A 21,704-nucleotide genomic window follows, 5' to 3' on the forward strand; every position below is an offset into this window, starting at 1 on the left:
GTAAGGGTCAGAGTTCTTGTTTTGACAACAGTACAACAAGTATAGCAACAGTACAAGTATAGGATTTATGCCGACGAGTATTTGTAGCTCGATTTTACCAACATACACCGACGTCGTCCAAAGCATTTGAACAACGTTAGGCTCGGCGTGTCCCCATTTAAAATATTTGTACGCGTTGCTGCTCTCCTCTTCAACGGCCAATTCACAGTCCGCACTCATTCCCTCTCCCTACCACCGCGAACAATTGAAATTGTCCTCCTCTTTACTGAGCAATTTTTTGCGCCTTTTTTACATTTGTATTTCCCCCTCCTTATTTTTTGCACCACTGCATTAGGCCCAATCAGACGCGCGGTATTAAAAAAAAAAGAGAGAGAGAGAGAGAGAAATTATCGACCCGTGGCCCGCTCTTTATTAGTTTTTCGCGTCATTACTCTGGAATATGAAATGTCTGGCGAAGCAAAACAAACATTTGTGTGCCCGCGCGACCGTAGCTGCACGTCCGAATGCGCCACAAGGGCGGGAATACGTGCGACCGTGCGGGGTGCGTACACTCTGGCGAACGCTAAATAATGCGTGCAACCCCCTGCTCCGGCAATTCTCGCGCAAAGCGGGCAGAGCGCTGCAAACCGCCCCGGTGACGCCCCGGCGCGGTCCCGCTCCCTAACAAAGAAGGGGAGGCACTCCTGTAAATGGAAAATAGAGCGCCGGTTCCGAGAGAGCGCTGAGGGATGGCCGGGGGACAGATGTTCCCGCGATTAGCCCGTCTTTCGGAGGGTCGGTCCCCAGTCGAGGCGTAAAACTACCCATGCGCGGCTGGAGGGCGCTAAGAGAAACACAGAAGGCTGTCGTAACGCAATTTACAAGTCGTCTGACACCCCTCGCCGGCGAGGGTGCGTTTTCCTCTGGATATGGGGTGGAAACGAGGCACAGTTCGAGGAAGCGAGACCCCTCCGCATCCCTCACCCTCTCTTGACTGTCGTGACGTGGCAGAAGGGCGTTCACAATTTCCTGCTTATTATGGTAACGAGAGGCACACAGCCCCTAGGTCAGCAATTCACGCACCGCAAAGCAAAATTAGATTTGCGTTCTGTATGAAGATTAAGAAGTACGATTTACTACAAATGCTAATAAAATCGGCACACGTCACGCGCACAAAATAACTTTCTGGCAGCTTCCAAGATGACCGTAAATTGTCAAAAATCATAAACGATAACACGATTACATAATTTTTAGGTTTACGTATCGGAGTCGGTAAAAACAGAACCTTTATAGGATCGGTTTTTTGTCCCACCCTGTGTCTGTCTGTCCATCTGTTCAAAATCCTAAAAACTCTCGGGAAGAGAGAGATGTATCACGTTGAAGTCTGTCACATACTCGTATTAAATTCTACAGCCCCTTGGCGATGTAAAGAGCCAAGCTTCTACGTAAGTGCGCTCAAACGATACGGCCACTCACTCGTACGCTATATATTTTGACACTCGGAAACTCACTCATTAAAAATTACGGGATACTTCCCATTGACCTAGCATCACGAAATTTCCCATGAAGCAAGGTCTCACATTACAATCACACACGTCACACGTATCACATCACACATCACCTTGGACAGTTTCCAACCTCTGGCCGAGCCTCTTTGAAACATAGGCCTCTCCATCGTCTTCTGTCTTGCCACCATATCTTCGTCTTCTCCTTGGTCTAGTCTTCTCCTTTCTTCTGGATGCATTTCTCTACTCCTTTCAGTCGTCTGTCTCTTGGTCTTCCTCTTGGTCTCTTTCCTTCCAGTCTCATCTCGTGCATCCTCCTGGGTATCCTCTTCTCCTCCATTCTCTTAACATACCCATACCACCTCAGCCGTGATTTATCCTGTAATGGCTCCACCTTCATTAACTCTCTGATCCTCTCATTCCGTAACCTGTCTATCTTTGTCACTCCACTACTGTCCGCGGCTCGTGGTCTTGCGGTAGCTTTCTCGTTTCCCGCGTACGGGGTCCGGGTTTCGGTTCCCGGCGAAGTCAAGGATTTTCTCTGCCTTGAGATGGCTGGGTGTTGTGTGTCTTTCATCATCATTTCATCCTCGTTCACTCTCAGGTCACCTCAGTGGCGTTAAAGAAATTGTGGAGCGGCGGCCAAACGGCCCCGCTAGGGGTCTCCCGTCCACTATCTTGTACTATACTTTTCTCGCTTTCTTTCATAATCCAGGTTTCGGATACATATGTCAGGATCGAGACATAGTATGACCGGCAAATAACCTTTTTACTGATTTGGGGTACATCCTTCCTCCATATCAGGCTTCGGAAATGATTCTGCTTTTCTCTACTGCACGTTTATTTCTCTGTCGTTTTTCCATCTTCGTCCGCCCCGATATCTGAGTGGGCAACGCGGCGGTCTGTCGCGCCAAGGGGCCCGGGTTCGATTCCCGGCTGGGTCGGAGACTTTGCTCCGCTCAGGGTTTGTGTGTTGTGTTGTCATCATTATCATTTCATCATCATCAATGGAAGGCAACGGGAAACCACCACTTCCCTAGACGCTCATGTGGTGGACCTCACTGACGAGGCTCCCTCCATGACAGGACCTGCCGTAAGGCAGAACACGAAGTTTTTTTTCCATCTTTCTGTATCAGGCTTCCTAGGTACTTGAAACTCTCCACTCTCCTCGATCGTTCCACACTAATTGTTATTCCAGTTGTTCCTTTCTCCTTCTTTCTTGTTGTGATGATCATCTCACACTTACTTATACTAAATTTCATCCCATATTCCTGTACTGTTCGTTCCCATACGTCCAACTGCTCTTGTACTTCCTCCTCCTTATTCCCCCAAATCATCAGATCATCTGCAAGCACCACTGCTTTCATCTTTCCTCCACCAATTACTTGTGCTACTGTACTCATCCATCACTACAGTGAAGAGTGATGGTGAAAGAGCACTTCCCTGCCTCAATCCACTCTTATGTTCAATCTAAGTAGATCTCCTCTCCTCCCACTTTCTCACAGCTCACATTTCCATGGTACATTTCCCTTATCCTCTACATAATCTGTTTTGCTACTCCTCTGTTCTCCAGGTCTTCCCACACTTTGCTTCGACGTACACTATAATTTTTTTGGGTCCATGAAGGTCAGTAGTAGATCTATTCCATATTCAAGGTGCTGTTCCCTCAGTTGTCTTACAACAAAAATTAGATACACCGTGGACCTTCCTGTTCTGAAGCCATGTTGCTCTTCTCTCATCCCTCCATCTTATCTTGTCCGAATTCGTGCTTCTAAAATTTTCTCAAAAATCTTTGCGCAACGACTCGTCAGTGTTATCCAGCGATAGTTCTTGCACTCTTTTTTACTTCCGTTCTTAAAGATCAGGACAATTATTCCCTTCTTGCAGTCTTCTGGGATCATGTTTTGTCTCTACACAATTTTCATTACTCGATATAGCCAGTGTATACTCACCTCTCCTGCTGCTCTTCCCATCCCTACGCTTATCCTGGTGACTTCTCTCCTTTCATCTTGCCCAATGCCTCTTACACTTCTCCCCATGTAAGGTCTTTTTCTATTTGATGTTCCTCTTTTTCTCCTCAGCTTGTTCCTCCTCATCCAGGTCTTTATTAGGATTCTGGAGTTCCTCAAAATATTCCTTCCACATATTCTTGAGTTCCTTCTTGTTCTCTACATCTCGTCCACTTTTGATCACCATTCGAGCATAAACTGTCGTACCGCTCTTCTCCTTACTTTTAATCATCCCTTTTTAACCTCCGCTATCCTCCTCCCTCATTCTGGTCCACTGTTCCATCCACTTTCTTCTTTCTTCCACCACCACGCCTTTTGATTCTCTCTTTCTTGCCTGTTACTATTTCCTTGTCTCTACTGTTATCGTCTGGAACCATTAGCCTAAAGTCTCTATTCTTCTTCTGTACTATACCCTTTCTTATCATTCCACCAGGGTGTTTTTTTCCATCTATTTCTGTTGCTTGTCCTTCCACGTATTGCTTCCGCCACACTTACTAATGTTCCCTTGAGTCTACGCCATTCCTCCTCTACCGTTTTTGGCTCATCCTTTGGGATGCTTTCCTTTACTACTTGTAGGTATGGTAGCTCCTTTCTACCTCCTTCAACTACGATACCCTCATACGTCTTTCCTGTCCCTTTATTGTCCTTATTCCCTCTCAGGTTCATGACCAGCAAACGGTGATCGCTCTCCAAGGCCTCTGATGGTGTTACCTTAATGTCAATGATGTTTCTATTCATCTTACTACCGTACAGGAAGTAGTCAAGTATCGACTTTCTCTTTAAGTCTTGACTGTACCAGGTAATCTTGTGGATCTTTCTTTTCCTGAACCAAGTGTTCCCAACCAGCAAGCCATTTCTTTTGACATAACTCCAATAGTCTTTCATCTTCCTCATTTCGGCAGCTCCTACCCTCTGGTCCAAGCACACTTTTCGCAGTCTTTTTTCTTCCAATGTGTGCGTTTAGATCCCACATTACTATCACAGTCTTCTTTCCCGTCTGCTTCTGAATTTCTTCTTCAAACTCTTGCTTCTCCTCAGAAATGCAACCCACCTGCGGTGCATACATTTGTATTACCTCTTTAGTCGTCCCCTTTAGTGATTTTTGGTTTCATCATCCTATCACTGATTCTCTTCATTTCCTGTTTTAATCCATCTCTTACTACTATTGCGACTCCATTTCTCCTTCCCTCCTCATTTTCACTCCGGTACTGCCGGTAGTCTTTATCAGTTCTCTCCTACCTTCTCCTTTCCATTTCGTTTCAGCTAGCCCCAATACATCTAATTTCTATCTTTCCATCATGTCTACCATTTCCTCCACCTTTCCAGTCAATGTTTGTATATTTCGTGTTCCAAATCTTAGTCCTTGTTTATAGCTAGTTCGCCGTCGATTAAATCCGACCTTTACAGCCCGTTCAATTTTTGAGAGCAGAAATCATAATCCACAACTGGCTTGCCGGGCCTATCGTAGCTTCGATAGAGCCTCGTTAGCCGTCACTTTTCAGGGTTCCTGTAGGACCTTCACAGCTACCGTAGCGGTCCAGGACCACTCACAGTCCCCACTTTACGTCGCTCCTACAGGCAATCCCATACTTCATGCCGTTGTCCATCCCCCGCGACTTCGACGAGGGGTTGGACTTCTTGGAGAGTATCATATTACAACCAAAAGAAAAATATCCGAAAATTGTGGATCTGGCAGGGAAGTTTTTTTTTCATTTATTATCAGACTGTTTTTCTGCCCGCCCGTCTTTCAAGATCCTTTTTCTCATGAAGAGATAGACGTATCAAGTAGAAACTTATTTCACATACTAAGGTATAATAAACCTTAGCTTCTAAGTCACCGCAGTCAAAAGACACGACCACATTATGTCATATATTTCGATACTCTCAAACTGTGTCATCGAAACCTCCGGGGAACTTTAAGTTAGAATCACAAAATTTGGTTAGAAGGAAGGTTTCACAAGTAAAGGAAAAAAAATAAGAAAATTCTAATTTCTAATTGTATCACATGAAAAATATTTCTTTTGCCATTTATTTACCGATTTCAAATATGAAATTAAAACGTCCTCGAAAGTCTTGAAATTCCTGGGACCGATATCTTACCAGTATCAGTGCCAATAACAGGTAAGAATAACAGAGATTCTCGATTCCTCGAATAGATGAATTGTCTAAATTTCCAGTTTTATTTCACTTTTCTTACCAGTTTCAGCATCACTTCACGCCATATTCATTCCACCTGGAAAACGTGTTGGAAGAATCCCAGCTCTTTTAGAATCGGAGTAGCGGCCAGGATATAGTCACTGGTATCCATGGACTTCATTTTAACAACGCGATCTCTGTATTCTGACCCCTATTTCGATTGTACAAATGGTGGGATTCCTCCTACACGTCGACCACGGGGCCTGAAAATGACGTAGAGCAACACAGAAACTGGTAGCAAAAGTAAAATAAAATAGAGAATTTAGGCTGCTAAAGGTATTTTGATTTGATATTTTATCTTGAAATTTAAGTTTGTGCAAAATACCGAAAGGTCTACTTATCTCGCTAGTCCGAAATGTGAGACAAATGACGTGAAGTTGCTATATAAGGAAGTGTTAGGCATTCAGATTAACACTGCAGTCAATAATGTATACTTAAAATGCAGAAATAACGACATTTGTGAGCGAAAGCTCAGGAACAGAAATGGTGGAGTTTAATTTTGAGGATAATGATGATTTTATCAGCACATTGTGAGTAACATGCTCAAATCTTAAGTTGCATCATGAGGATCTGCAATTTACCGTTAGAAGTGCCATTCTATAAGACATACAAGTGCTTATTTCCTACGGAGCTTCCCTCATGGCCAGCTCAAGGGCAATCGAATAGCTCAAGCAGAATTATTGATGCACTTATCCTCTTTCACAACTGTATGCCGTCGTAGAGCGTATGTTGCATATGAAAATGAACGCCGCATGTGCTTTATGTGCAATTCAGCTGCACACCTTAGGGTCAATTGTGATCAAAGATGTCTTGTGCAGTTACAAATCTAAAAAATTCAACCACGGTCCAAACTCACTATTGGTACGCCGGCCGCGGTGGACGAGCGGTTCTAGGCGCTTCAGTATGGAACCACAAGGCGGCTACGTTCGCAGGTTCGAATCCTGCCTCGGGTATGGATGTGTATTATGTCCTTAGGTTAGGTAGGTTTTAGCAGTTCTAAGTCTAGGAGACTGATAACCTCAGCTGTTAAGTCCCATAGTGCTTAGAGCCATTTCAACCATTTTTGAACTATTGGTACATCAGTGTCGGGAGGGGCAGAAAAGTGAATGAGGAAATTACAGAACCCATCTCTGACAAACAAGAGAACCAAATGTAGTGCAAGAAACTGGTGATAAAAATAAATTAGCTGACAAGGAACCTGTAAGTATCAGTGATACATTTCCCGAGGAACACCAGAATGCGCCCATGTAACTGAAAGAAAATGTGGAGATACAATCAGGCAATGGTGGAAGCGAAGAAAAATTCCTAAACAGTGAAAACAGCTATTCTGAATACAAAGAAAACAAATGTGACGACGAATCCACGAACAACGGAGACACCATGCTGTAAAAATTCGTGGAGAATGGATACGTGACATCACCTCTTCTACACTGCGACAGTGTTCAACATCTTAATAGCGAAAATACAAACTAACAACAGTACTTTGTTCCAAATAGATTAGGAAAGCATCGATAAGTTGAGAAGAGAACCCAAATTCCAATCTTGAATGTCAATAAACATAAAAGGCAAAATAAGAACACTGAAATTGCGACAACTTTTGTGTTGCACCCCAAAGAATTTATGAACAACAAGGAAAGGCTGGCGCAAACCGTTGCTTCTCTGGCAGATGACACATTGGTCCCATTGAATAAAACCTGACTTTGATTGTGAAAAAGGAAGCAAAACTGCTGTGATGCAGAGCGGTGCAGTAGACGTAGAAATCCGTGTAGTAGAGAGAAGCGCTAAACATAATGAAACAACGCGCAAACGTTTCGAGGGTCACCTAAGGAAAGGAAGATGTGAAATACTGATAATTCAAAATCTGGGAACAAACAATAAATCGCATACGCACTCAGTCACATAAAACGACTGTAGATCAATATCAGCACTGCTTCTAAATTTGTATACAAACCTCGCTGCTGCTGTTGTGGCCTTCAGTCCGAAGACAGGACTGATACAGGTCTTTACGCTACTCTATCCTGTGCAAGTCGCTTCATCTCTAACTACTGCAACCTATAACCTTTTGAATCTGCTTACTGTATTCATCTCTTGGACTCCTGCAATGGTTTTTTACCCCCCACACTTTGCTCGAGTACTAAATTGGTGATCCCTTGATGTCTCATAATATGTCCTACCATCCGATCCCTTCTCCTAGTCAGGTTGCGCCACAAGTTTCTTTTTTCCGCAATTATATTCAGTAAATCCTCATTATTTACGTGATCTACCCATCTAAATTTCAACATTCTTCTGTAACATCACATTTCAAAATCTTCTTTTCTTGTGTAAACTGTATATCGCCGATGTTTCAATCCATACTTAACGACGATCCAGGCAAATACTTTCAGAAAAGAATTCCTCACACTTAAATCTGTATTCGATGTCACCGAACTTCTCTTGTTTAGAAGCGCTTTTCTGGCCATTGCCAGACTACACTTTATATCCTCTCTGTTTCGGCCATCATCAGTTATTTTGCTACCCAAACAAGAAAACTCACCTACTACTTTAAGTTCCTCGTTTCTTAGTTTAATTCTTTCAGCGTCACCTGACTTAATTTGAATACACATCATTATATATTTTCTGTTTTTATTGATGTTTCTCTTATATCCTACTTTCAACCGCTCTCCCAAGTCCTTTGCTGACTTTGAGAGAATTATAATGTCATAGGCAAACCTCAAAGCTTATATTTCTTCACTCAGCACTTTAATTCCTACTCCAACATTTTCTTCCGTTTCCTTTAATGCTTGCTAAGTATAGAGACTGAGTAACATCATCGATACGTTGCTAGCCTATCACACTTCCATCTAAACCACTGCTTCCCTCTCGTGCCCTCGACTCTTGCAACTGCCATCTGGTTCCTGTGCAAGTTGTAAGTAGCCCTTCGCTGCCTGTATTTTAACCCTGGAACCTTCAGAATGTCAAAGAGGGTGTTCCAGTCAACATTGCCAAAATTTTCTCTAAGTCTACACATGCTATGAACGTACGTTTGCCTTTCCTGGACCTAAGAGAAGTTCTAAGACCAGTATTGCCTCGCGTTTTCTCACATTTGCCCGGAATCCAAACTGACCTTACCAGGGCTCTGCTTCTGCCAGTTTCTCCATTCTTCCGTAAAGAGTTCGTGTCAGTATCTTACAACCGTGAGATAGTGAGCTAACAGTCTGGTAATTTTCACACTTCACAGCATTTTATTTCTTTGGAATTGGAATTATTATGTTGTCCTTGAAGTCTGAGGGTACTTCGCCTGTCCTATATATCTTGCACGCCAGGTGGAAGGGTCTTGTCATGGCTGGCTTTCCCAAAGCTGTCAGTAGTTCTGACAGACTGACGTCTACTCCCACGCATTGTTTCTGCTTTGTCTTTCAATGTTCTGTCAAATTCTACACGCATTATCGTTTCTCCCGTCACATCTTCACCTACGTCCTCTTCCATTTCTCTGATATTGCACTCAAGTACATATCCATTGTATAGACCCTCTAAATACATTTAGCACCTTTAAGCTTTCCCTTCGTAGCTTAGAGTGTTTTTTCCCATCTCCACTCTTGATATTTATACATCCGTGTCTCATTTCTCCAAAGGTCCCTTTAATTTTTGTGTAGGTAGCACCTATCTTTCCCCTAGTGATATATATTTTTAATCCTTACATTTGTCCTCTAGCCATTCCTGCTTACCCTTTTTGCACTTTCTGTCAATCACATTTTTAGGCGTTTGTATTCCCTTTCAATTGCGTCATTTAATGCATTTTTATTGTTTCCTCTTTCATCAGGTGAATTCCACGTCTTTTGAGTTATTCAAGGATTTCTTCTAGGTTTGTCTTTTTATATATTTGATCCCCTCCTGTTCCACTATTTCATTTTTATCCATTCGTATTCTACTGCATTCCGTCCCCCTGTTCTTGTCAGTCGCCGCCTAATGCGCCCTCTGCAACTCTCAAGAACCTCTGGTTCTTTCAACTTATCCAGATCCCATCTCCGTAATGTCCTTTCTTATTTGAATTTTCTTCAGTTTTAATCTACACTTCATAACCAGTAAATTGTGGTCAGGGTCCACATCTTCCACATTAACTGTCTTACAATTTAAAATCTCGGTCCGAAATTTCCGTCTTACCACCACATAATCAGTCTCATAGCTCCCGGTGTGGAGTCAGGTCTCTTCCACGTGTACAATAACCTACTGTCAAGATTCTTAAAGAAAGTATTTTCTCCGTGCCAAACTCTCCCATCCGGCTTCCTCTTTCACTCCTTTCCCCAGTCCAAATTAACCTTCTATTTCCTCTTCTCTTCCATTTCCTACTATCGAATTCTAGTCTCCCATCATTCTTATATTTCTGTCGTCCATAATTATCCGAATAATTTCTTTCATCTCGTCATACATGTCATGTATCTCTTTATCATATGCGGAGATAACTGGCATATAAACTTGTACCACAGTGGTGGATGGGGGCTTCGTGCCTCTCTTGGCTACAATAATGCGTTCACTCTGTTGTTAATAGTAGCTTACCCGATGTCCTAACTTTCTATTTCATTTATAAACCCACCCCTCTATTAGCCCTGTTTGATTTTGTATTTGTAACCCTATATTCACCTGACCAGAGTCCTCCTCTTGCCAGCAAACTTTATAATTTTCCACTAGATCTGCTTTTAACCGATCCAGTTCACTTTTAAATTTTCTAAGCTTCCTTCCTGATTATGGCCATTCAGTTAATTTCGTTTGATCAGATGAGTCCCGATTTCATTTGGTAATAGCTGATGGGAGGGTTAGAGTGCCGCGCAGCCCCCCGAAGCCATGGGCCCAAGTCGTCAACAAGGCACTATGCAAGATGATAGTGTCTCCGTAACAGTGTGGGTCGTGTTCACTTCGAATGGACTGGGTCGTCTGGTCCAACTGAACAGGTAATTGACTGGAAACGGTTATATTCGTCTGCTAGGAAACCCTTCGTTCTCAAACAAGGATTGAATTTTTATAGGAGGTAATGTCCTATTTTACCAAGCCACAATTGTTAGCGAATGGTTTGAAGAACATTCTGAACAATTCGAGCGAATGATTTCGTCACCCAGATCGCTCGACGAGAATCCTATCGAATACACTCCTAGAAATGGAAAAAAGAACACATTGACACCGGTGTGTCAGACCCACCATACTTGCTCCGGACACTGCGAGAGGGCTGTTCAAGCAATGATCACACGCACGGCACAGCGGACACTCCAGGAACCTCGGTGTTGGCCGTCGGATGACGCTAGCTGCGGAGCATTTGTGCACCGCCGGCGTCAGTGTCAGCCAGTTTGCCGTGGCATACGGAGCTCCATCGCAGTCTTTAACATTGTTAGCATGCCGCGACTGCGTGGGCGTTAACCGTATGTGCAGTTGACGGACTTTGAGCGAGGGCGTATAGTGGGCATACGGGAGGCCCGGTGGACGTACCGCCGAATTGCTCAACACGTGGTGCGTGAGGTCTCCACAGTACATCGATGTCGCCAGTGGTCGGCGGAAGGTGCAAGTGCCCGTCGACCTGGGACCGGACCGCAGCGACGCACGGATGCACGCCAAGACCGTAGGATCCTACACAGTGCCGCAGGGGACCGCACCGCCACTTCCCAGCAAATTAGGGACACTGTTGCTCCAGGGGTATCGGCGAGGACCATTCGCAACCGTCTCCATGAAGCTGGGCTACGGTCCCGCACACCGTTAGGCCGTCTTCCGCTCACGCCCCAACATCGTGCAGCCCGCCTCCAGTGGTGTCACGACAGGCGTGAATGGAGGGACGAATGGAGACGTGTCGTCTTCAGCGATGACAGTCGCTTCTGCATTGGTGCCAATGATGGTCGTATGCGTGTTTGCAGGTGAGCGCCACAATCAAGACTGCATACGACCGAGGCACACAGGGCCAACACCTGGCATCATGGTGTGGGGAGCGATCTCCTACACTGGCCGTACACCTCTGGTGATCGTCGAGGGGACACTGAATAGTGCACGGTACATCCAAACCGTCATCGAACCCATCGTTCTACCATTCCTAGACCGGCAAGGGAACTTGCTGTTCCAACAGGACAATGCACGTCCGCATGTATCCCGTGCCACCCAACGTGCTCTAGAAGGCGTGAGTCAACTACCCTGGCTAGCAAGATCTCCGGATCTGTCCCCCATTGAGCATGTTTGGGACTGGATGAAGCGTCGTCTCACGCGGTCTGCACGTCCAGCACGAATGCTGGTCCAACTGAGGCGCCAGGTGGAAATGGCATGGCAAGCCGTTCCACAGGACTACATCCAGCATCTCTACGATCGTCTCCATGGGAGAATAGCAGCCTGCATTGCTGCGAAAGGTGGATATACACACTGGGAGGTATCCAATGACATTTGTCATTATAGTATAGTGGTGTTATGGAAATACTGCCACAGTGATATAATTACGCCATTCATTATTACAATTTCATATTTACATTTCCCTATGTTATGCTAATCTAAGTTTTACATCTACTTCTCTATCCAGTCAAGGATTTATGTTATTTCCACAATTACTATTTCTTTCTAATTATCATAGAATACTTCGTTTAGAGTTAAATTGTTGGCCATTTCTATCATCAGCTTCTAGCACCTAACATTAACGAGCTTAGGTTGTATTATCGGGCTTATCTTAAATGAAGGGTCTTTGTCAGATGTAGATGTAACTTCACGTGCGCCTCAGGGAAGTGTGTTGGGACCCATGCTGTTCATGTTGTATATTAATGACGTTGCAGACGATATTAATACTAACATAAGGCTTCTTGCAGATGATGCAGTTATCAGTAATGAAGGACTATAAGGATGTACTGTCGGAAAGAAGCTGCCTACGTGTAGGTATAATTGGTGTTTTATCAGATACTTTACACCCATGTCGATATGTTGAGTTTCGGAATATTGTAAGGGCAGTACGTTCAGTTTCTGAATGTTATGGGAGTACAGAATGAGAATTTCAATCTGCAGCGGAGTGTGCGCTGATAAGAAACATCCCCCAGGCTGTGGCTAAGCCATGTCTTCGCATGTGTTCTGCAGGTTTCGCTGGAGAGCTTCTGTAAAGTTTGGAAGGTAGGAGACGAGATACTGGCAGAAGTAAATCTGTGAGGACGGGGTGTGAGTCGTGCTTGGGTAGCTCAGTTGGTAAACACTTGCCCGCGAAATACAAAGATCCCGAGCTCGTGTCTCGGTCTGGCACACAGTTTTAATCTTCCAGAAAGTTTCATTGTGGGAGTACATTTATCAAATTTGATCACGATGATAAGCTGTAAAGAACACATTTTTTTAAATAATTCAGGTTTCGGGAAACTGGTAGGACGGACGATAGTGAATGTCGAGAAGCAAACTACGTAAACACCACTACACAGTGGGAAAGCTAAACGTAAACACGTATATAAATTACCCCTGGAGATTATTTAAACAAAAGTTGATCGGAAGTATTTGGTAAAACGAAAATTTTTATTCAATTTTGCATAGATAATGCTATACAGTTATTTTATGGTCGTCTTTCGTTGCCTGCTATCCCTCCCCCTCCCCTATACCAAGTGTAGATGAGTGGCGAGCCTTTGATTTCACCAAAATGTTATCCATTTTTGCCTGGCTCACTTGGTTGAAGTTTCACCTTGGCTACACAGTCTCAATTTCTTATATAAATTAAAGTGGTTTAGTGCTGCCAGGTCATTAGTCGATTTAAAATTTGTGGCAAATGCAGTTTCACTTTCTGATCGATTGTACACGTTCTTGCCGTTATGACTGATTGTAATTGACACCTGTAACTTGCTTACAAATATAGTTGTCGATTCGTTTGAAATTACAGATATAAATAATTTTTTTACATAAAGTAGTTTTACCTGCCTCAGCATATTCACTATCCCTGCACATGTCTAAACTCTCTTAGTAATTTTCTTTGCAATATTGATTTCGTATACTTTTTATGATAATTCTTACCAGTGAGTGTCAATTTTTCCAAACAAGACATTTTCCAAAAAGCATGTAGCTTCAAGCTACTCTGATGAAATTAAGAAGTGAATAAAGAATAGTTTGCGATGGTGGTGGTGTTTCAACAACGTACTTGATGTTTTCAAGTGAACTCTTTTATCCTCCAATGCTGTATATTATTTGCTTCACTTTACAGTTGGAGAATCTAGACGCCTTTGCACCGAACCGCAGTCAGAAGATTATAATATCGAATAGAGTATATTAAAATCTCTGGAACACAGGAAAGTGCATATAAAGACCAATCATACATATACAGTTAATAGTGAAGATTATGGTCTTTGTTAAGGCAGACCAAGATTAACAATTAACTAGTTATTGGGGGAAACAGTCTGATGTTGTCCACGCAAGACCTACTAATTGCGACGTTATAAAATCGTTCCATGCAAATGCCGGGATGGAACTTTTGAAAGGGCACCGTCGATTTCCTCCCCCATCCTTGACACAATCCTCGCTTTGGTCCCGACTCTAATGACCTCGATGTCGACGGGACGTTAAACAAAACCTTCCTTCCTTCAAAATGGCACATAAGAATTTGCAGACAACTGAAACTGAATGAAATATGATGCACTATAAGTGAAGATTCATTCGAATGCATCAGAACACGCATTTTCTAGATGCTCGTTGATGTAATATGAGGTTCACTAAAAAGAGCAGTAAATTCTATCAGCTTTCACCCGAGGGAACTCAGTGAGAAGTGCCCATCACTCGTTTAATGCAGCAACACATTGTTTTCAGTGCCACAAACTGAACGGAAACACTACTGGCAGGTCAACGCTGAATTTATAAACTGAAAATAACACGATTTAAAATTTATATGAAATTCACGTTGATATGCAGAACAGTATTCTGGCTAAATTTACAATGATTTCGTTAGAATATTCCACTCACGGCTCAATCTGAATTGGACAGTTCCAGTAATTTCTATAGCATTCCTGTCAGTAACGGCAAAACATATAACTTAACGTACTGCAGAACTTTTGTTTCTTTTTTCAGGCAACTTGTTTGTGGGAGTCGGTTGGCTGCTTTCGCTTAACACAGGACTTGCGTTTTATTCAAATAAAGTGAACAACAGAGAGCAATAAAGTACTAACGGAGTTCTCTCTATGTTGTAGTTCCCACATAGTGCGTAATTTAATTGCCCCGCCCCCCTTTCCATCCCCGTCCCACTACTTTCTTATACGGACACACTGAAAGCGCCGATACATTGTACAAGGAATTTAAAAATTTCGAAATACTCAGTTGCTACTTGAGTGGTACCCTTTACTCACTAAATACACAGCTTCTGTAATAGAATGGTCACAGTTCGGTGTAGATGAATTCTGAACTGACTATGGTTAAAGTTTAGTAGAGTTTGTTGTTTATACTCATAAAAGGCTCCTAACCGATAACTAATGCGTTGAGAGTCCTGTGTGTATTTCGGTATGGCTTCTGTTTGTACATACCAATGATATTTCACGCTCAGTAATCCACGTTCTTCTCTGTTTGCGACTGAATACCGCTATTACTTTATTCCTTGGTATCTACTTGTTATGTCGTAGGTATATGGTTACGGCATTGTTTAGAATATTGTGTACCAATTCGTCATCATAAAGGCAAAAAACCAGGAATAATTAAAGTTTAAACCTTAGAAAGAAATAACCTTTATCACACGAAAAATACTAAGTGACTCTTTACCCACCAAATCGTAGTAAATGTGTCAATGCACTGTAACGGAACAGTGTGTTCAGTTACTACGTACAACAAACAGTTTTTATGATTTTACGTATCATGATTTTCCGAAACATTATCCTGATACAGAGATGATTCTCTCCTCTAGCCACCCATGATTTGTGTGATTTTTAGCTCAACAGTAATTATAACTGATTATTATATTGTTTAAATCATCCACAGATTTTTTTTATTATGGTTCCATATTTGTCAGAGTTGTTGTTTGTCAGAATCGTTTAGATAACACTGCACACCGCTTATACGCTCCGTACGGGGACTTCATTTCAGAATGTATCCCGTAATGCCCCATTCCTTTAGATAGAAATGAAACAAGAGCCGTGGAATGGTAGTGTCTGTAGTTATATTTTCGCGCTGGTGTCCAGAAACTTCAAGATACTCCAAGTCACAGACACATGGATGCTTAGCAATGCACTGGTCTTGCTAACCTCCCATATAATATCAAATACTGGGGACGTCATTAACAGACTATACTTGGGGATGTATTTGTTTGCTATACAGCGAGGGCTCACTTACGACGCTTCCACAAACAGTGCGGTGATAAGTGTTGCTTTCATCTACGCTACCCGTACACACAGAAAGTTCGTCTCTATTTAGCCTTAGGAAGGCATTTGTGACCTTATTAGCAGAAAAAACTTCTACTTTCATATTGCGATCGGACTATCAGTTTGTAAACATTCAAGAATGTCACTTGATCTTAACATCCTGTTTTTATATTTAATACTCTTCACATTTTTTCGCAAAAGCTGTGGCATGTGACGTCCAGGTCAGCTACATCTACATCTACATCTACATAGATAGTCCCACTTGCAAATAGAGCAAGGGAAGAAGAACTAACTGTAATCCTCCGTATGAGCCCTAGTTTCTCGTATCTTATCTTTGTGGTCCTTACGCGCGATGAATGTTGGCGGAAATAGAATCGTTCAGCAGCCAGCTTCAAATGGCGGCTCCATACATTTTTTCAATCGTGTTTCCTGAAAAGAACGCCGTCTTCCATACAGGGATTCCCATATGAGTTCCCAAAGCATCTCCGTAAACCTTAAGTTTTGTTCGAAACTATCGGTAACAAATTTAGCAGCCCTCCTCTGAATTGCTTCGATCTATTCCTTCAGTCCGCCCTGATAAGGCTCCCAAACACTCATCAGTACTCAAGAATAGGTCGCACCCGAGTCGTATATTTGGTCTCCTTTATAGGTGAACCACTCTTTCGTAAAATTCTGCCGGCCGCTGTAGCCGAGAGGTTGTAGGCGCTTCAGTCTGGAACCGCGCGACCGCTACGGTCGCAGGTTCGAATCCTGTCTCGGGCATAGATAAGTGTGATGTCCTTAGGTTAGTTAGGTTTGAGTAGTTCTAAGCTCTAGAGGACTGATGACCTCAGATGTTAAGTTCCATAGTGTTCAGAACCATTTGAATCATTTTGAACCTAAAATTCTTCCACTTAACGGAAGTCGACCATTTGCCTTCCTTACCACAGTTTTCACATGCTCGTTCCACGTCACAATTGCTTTGCAACGTTACGCCCAGATATTTAAACGGCTTGCTTGTATCAAGCTGGACATTACTACTGTATCCGAACATTACGGTTTTGTTCTTCCTACTCATCCTTATTAACTTACATTTTTCAGATTTAGGGCAAGCTGACATTCATTTCACCAACTGGAATTTTGTCTGTCTTGTATCTTCCTACAGTCTGTCAACTTCGACCCTATTACTCGGCTTCATCAGCAAACAACCGCAAAACCCACACTGACCGGCAAATCATTTGTGTACATAGGCCTACAGAGCAACGGCGGTCCTATCACACTTCCCCGGAGCACTCCTGACGATACCGTTTTCTCTCATGAACACTCGCAAGGAACAACACACTGAGTTCTATTATTTAAGAACTCTTCAAGGCAGTCACATATCTGTGAACGTATTCCATATGCTCGTACCTTCGTTAACAACCTGCGAAGGGGTACTGTTTCAGTTGGTTCCCGGTAATCTAGAAACATGGAATACGCCTGTTGCCGTTCATCCATAGTTCTCAGTATACCATGTGAGAAAAGGGTAAGCTGAGTTTCGCACCAGCGGTGCTTCCTAAGATCATGCTGATTCGTGGACTTCAGATGCTTAGCCTCAACAATGTTTATTGTATTCGAAATGAGAATGTATTCAAGGATTCTGCAGCAAACAGAAATTTATGGATATTAGTCTGTAATTTTGAGGGTCCGTTCTTTTACCTCTCTTATACACTGGAGTCATGTGCTCTTTTTCACAGCAGCTTTAACGTGAAATTTAAAACTTAGGCTTTCGTTTCGCTATCTTCAACTACAATAAACAAATAGGTCAGCAAGGGAGTTAGTGGAAACCTTGGTACCGCATAGCAATTTCACATACGACCAGAATTTTCTCGGGTTCTCTGCCAGATCTTTTGCTAAGGTGTGACGGTGGTACTTGTTGTATGCTTCGCACATAGATCTTTCCATAGACGCACGAATCTCTACTAACCTTCGCTTGTAGTCATTCGCGAGTTCCATTTCGAACCTAGAGTGCAACAGCCCCCTCAGCAACGTACGAATTTCGTTATTGAACCATCCTTTCACCACTACTAGGCACTTAACTCTCCGCATCACGATTTACAATCTGCTTAAACTTTTCCCATAATTCCTCTAAATCCGTCTTACTGGTATTAAGTGATGCCGATTCACTGTCTCAGTAAGATGTTAGTAACTGCTTATCTACTCTATCCAGCAGGAACAGTCTCCTACACTTCTTGACTGATTTATTAACTTGCGTAATCATAGTTACCATAATGTCATCATGATCGCTAATTCCCGTTTATATACTGACGTTGTCTATAAGGTCTTGCGTATTTGTAGCTACAAGTTCTAAGATATTTCCAATGAGTGTGGGCTGCCGAACTAACTGCTCAAGACAATTTTCAGGACACGCGTTCAAAAGTACTTATATAATCTGTACCTCCCGCAATGAATCCATAGACATCCCATTCTATACTCGGAAGGTTAAAGCCGACTACAACATGTATTGCATGATCTTTATATTTACGCGCTATTGACAGTAGACTTTCTTTGAATGACGCTAGAACTGCCGTTGCGGGATCGGGTGGCCGGTGAATACATCCAACAATTTACTTAGTTTCACCTACACCTGTTATACGCTACCAGGTGACTTCACTGTCACACTCAACTTCGACCTCAACAGAGACAATATTTTTAACTGAAATGAGAACTCCCCCTCTGTATTGCAGATATACGTTCCACGACTCGATAAATATCTCAGAGCTATCCACTTCGGGTTTTAGCCAGCTCCCATTCCCAAAAACAATTTGAGCGCAAGAATTTCCCTGGAGGGCATGAAATTCGGGAGCTTATTACGAATACTTCGACAGTTTATTGTTAAAATTTTGGCATCTGAAGTGTGTTTATTCTAGACAGCGTTTGACTTCCCCTGCTGTGAATCGACTGTAGAGTGTTCATCAGACTCCTGAAACTACCTCCTATTCTAAAAAACTCTCATATGCAATCCAGAAGTACTCTGCTACCCGAGTGGCTTCTTCCTTTGGTATCACACCGTGACCTATCAAGGTCCCATCAGTTCATCCACTTTTCCCTATCGAAAATGTGCACCGATAAGTTTGACAGTCTGTGAAATTAGTGCAAGTATGATTACAGAAGGTTACTCAGCGAGAGCAGTAGCTACCACTTTACAAACTACAACTGCTTCCAGAACGAGATTTTCACTCTGCAGCGGAGTGTGGGCTGATATGAAACTTCCTGGCAGATGAAAACTGTGTGCCGGACCGAGACTCGAACTCGGGACCTTTGCCTTTCGCGGGAAAGTGCTCTAGCAACTGAGCTACCCAAGCACGACTCACGCACCGTCATCACAGCTTTACTTCTGCCAGTACCTCGTCAGGAGAGCTTCTGTAAAGTTTGGAAGGTAGGAGACGAGGTACTGGCAGAAGTATAGCTGTGAGAACAGGGCTTGAGTCGTGCTTGGGTAGCTCAGTTGGGAGAGCACTTGCCCGCGAAAGGCAAACGTCCCGAGTTCGAGTCTTGGTCCGGCACACAGTTTTAATCTGCCAGGAAGTTACAACTGCTTTCTTGGAGCATACAAAATTATTGTGACATCATATCTTGTCGGCTGCTATGCCTGCCTCATTGGTGTCAGGGAGACAGATTCGATCGCTCAATAGGTGTTCAGGATTATATTCATATCTAGTTCAAACGCCGTGACATTCAGTGTGGCAGTGCCTGAGGAAGGAACTTTCAGATCAGCACAAGACTGCAACGCCTCAGTAGAAGAGGGCCACAAAACTTTAAACAGTAATCTCTGAATGTATACAACTATCCGAATATTTTAGGTAAAATAAAGAGTAGTGAGTGGCTTACAATGCGGATCTGAATGGAATCCGGCATTTTACGTGAATGAAGTGAAGATAAATTGAAATTAAAAATCTTCAACTCTTCTAATGTAGCCTATCAGTAGTGATCGTGTATCACGCCTTATAGAAACAACGCATACAGTACTGATGTTCCAGTACACTGTATTTTATAATACCTAATTAAAAGAAAATGATTCATTTGAAAGCGAAGTCTCGAAGCCTTTTCACTCAGGAGGTTCTTCGAAGATTCACCATGAGACGCAGTTACCTTATTTGGTTAAATATTGCACGTAAAATCAAGAAATATTTTCTCTGATGTAGGCCACTCAGAATGTATGTCAAATAAGCTGCACGTGAACATAATGTTTCCATGGATATACGCTTTCATTAGCTCATGTGTGCGTGAGCATTAATGACGAGAGGATTGAAAAATAGCTTCTTATGACGAGGAATTCGTGATATACATGAACTGAAACTGCTGTATTATTAAAAAGTGGTTTCAGAAGTGCATGAAAATGATCAAAAACGTCCTCCTATAACCCAAGTATTCTTATCGAACCATACGTTTACTAAAAGGCATAAAAGAGCCCCATATTCATAGTGATTTCTATAATGATAATTAACTGCTGGGGAAATAATATGATAAGAGACTGATACGCTCCGATGACACAATGAGAAGTGCATGTATTCTAACAAAGGGGCAAATCAAAAAGTTTCTCTGTTAACAAGAAACACAGCTGCAAGGCATGTACCGTCAATTACGCTGAAAAATAACATAACATATGGATGTAGCCACAGAATGTCAATCTCAGTATCACAAGACAAGTGTGTGAACTTTACAAGCCGTTAGCAGGCAGAAGAAGTTCACAGCTCTAGGCAGGAAGCAAGAGCAGCCATCCTGCCTGGTCCACTCAAGGCTTCGGTGGCAGGCAATACGATTGGCTGTCTAAACTTAGCTTTCAGAGTAGTGGGTAGAGACAAGCTTTACTGTACGTCTAGGTATGGGTTCAGGTGGGAGGGGAAGTTTTGGAGCTATAACGTTTACATCCTTTTCTTATGTCTTTATTTCTTTCTATATCTCTCATTATCTTCCTGTAATCCTTGGAAAAATTGTAATTATGTGGATTCGAAAAGTCTTTCTGTTTTCAGTGTTTCGGGTCGTGTCTCAGCTGTGTTTGTCATAAGTGGTCTCACCATTTCTTTCGTTTCCTTTATGTATTTTTTCTGATATTGTCATTTTAACACGCTGCCACTTTGTTTGCTGTGTATAAATTAATTTATTTCTTTTTTCTTGAAATGTGCAAATTTTCGTTATTGATATTCCTTAGTATTAACTCAGAAAATCTGTTTAAGAACTATTTTTGCGCTCTAAGTATCCTCTTTAGGCCCTACATTTTCTGTGAAAGTCCTGTTTAGCTCCTTTAGGGCATTAACGTACGATTTAGCCCTTTTCGTGAGCTGTAAGGTTAAAATCTTCCAATCCGGGCCCTATTTATCATAGACCGAACCTCACAGTCGAGGAAGAACGAATAAGATCCGCCGTTTCCAGCCACTACAGCTGCGCTACTCACAGTAGTCGCGACATGTCCGGCCGTCGTACGACTGTACAGGGTGTATCACAATTCACGTTACAAACTTCTAGATGTAGAGGGGACTTAGTAGACCATGTCTTACGCAGGAACCCGTGCCTAGAGACAGTATCCAATGACGCAATACTGCGTCAAAGTTATAGGCAGGCGCCGGCGCCTTTAAATGTATGTGTATACATGGTGATTCCGTGATGATGTTACAAACTTTCAAGGATGATTGAGAAGGATAAACATATCAATTTGTGGTAAGGGTCCCTTTAGCAGAAACAAAGCAGTAGAAAATAATAAGCGA

Source organism: Schistocerca gregaria, chromosome 6 (assembly GCF_023897955.1).
Source record: "Schistocerca gregaria isolate iqSchGreg1 chromosome 6, iqSchGreg1.2, whole genome shotgun sequence".
Classification (NCBI taxonomy): Eukaryota; Metazoa; Arthropoda; class Insecta; order Orthoptera; family Acrididae; genus Schistocerca; species Schistocerca gregaria.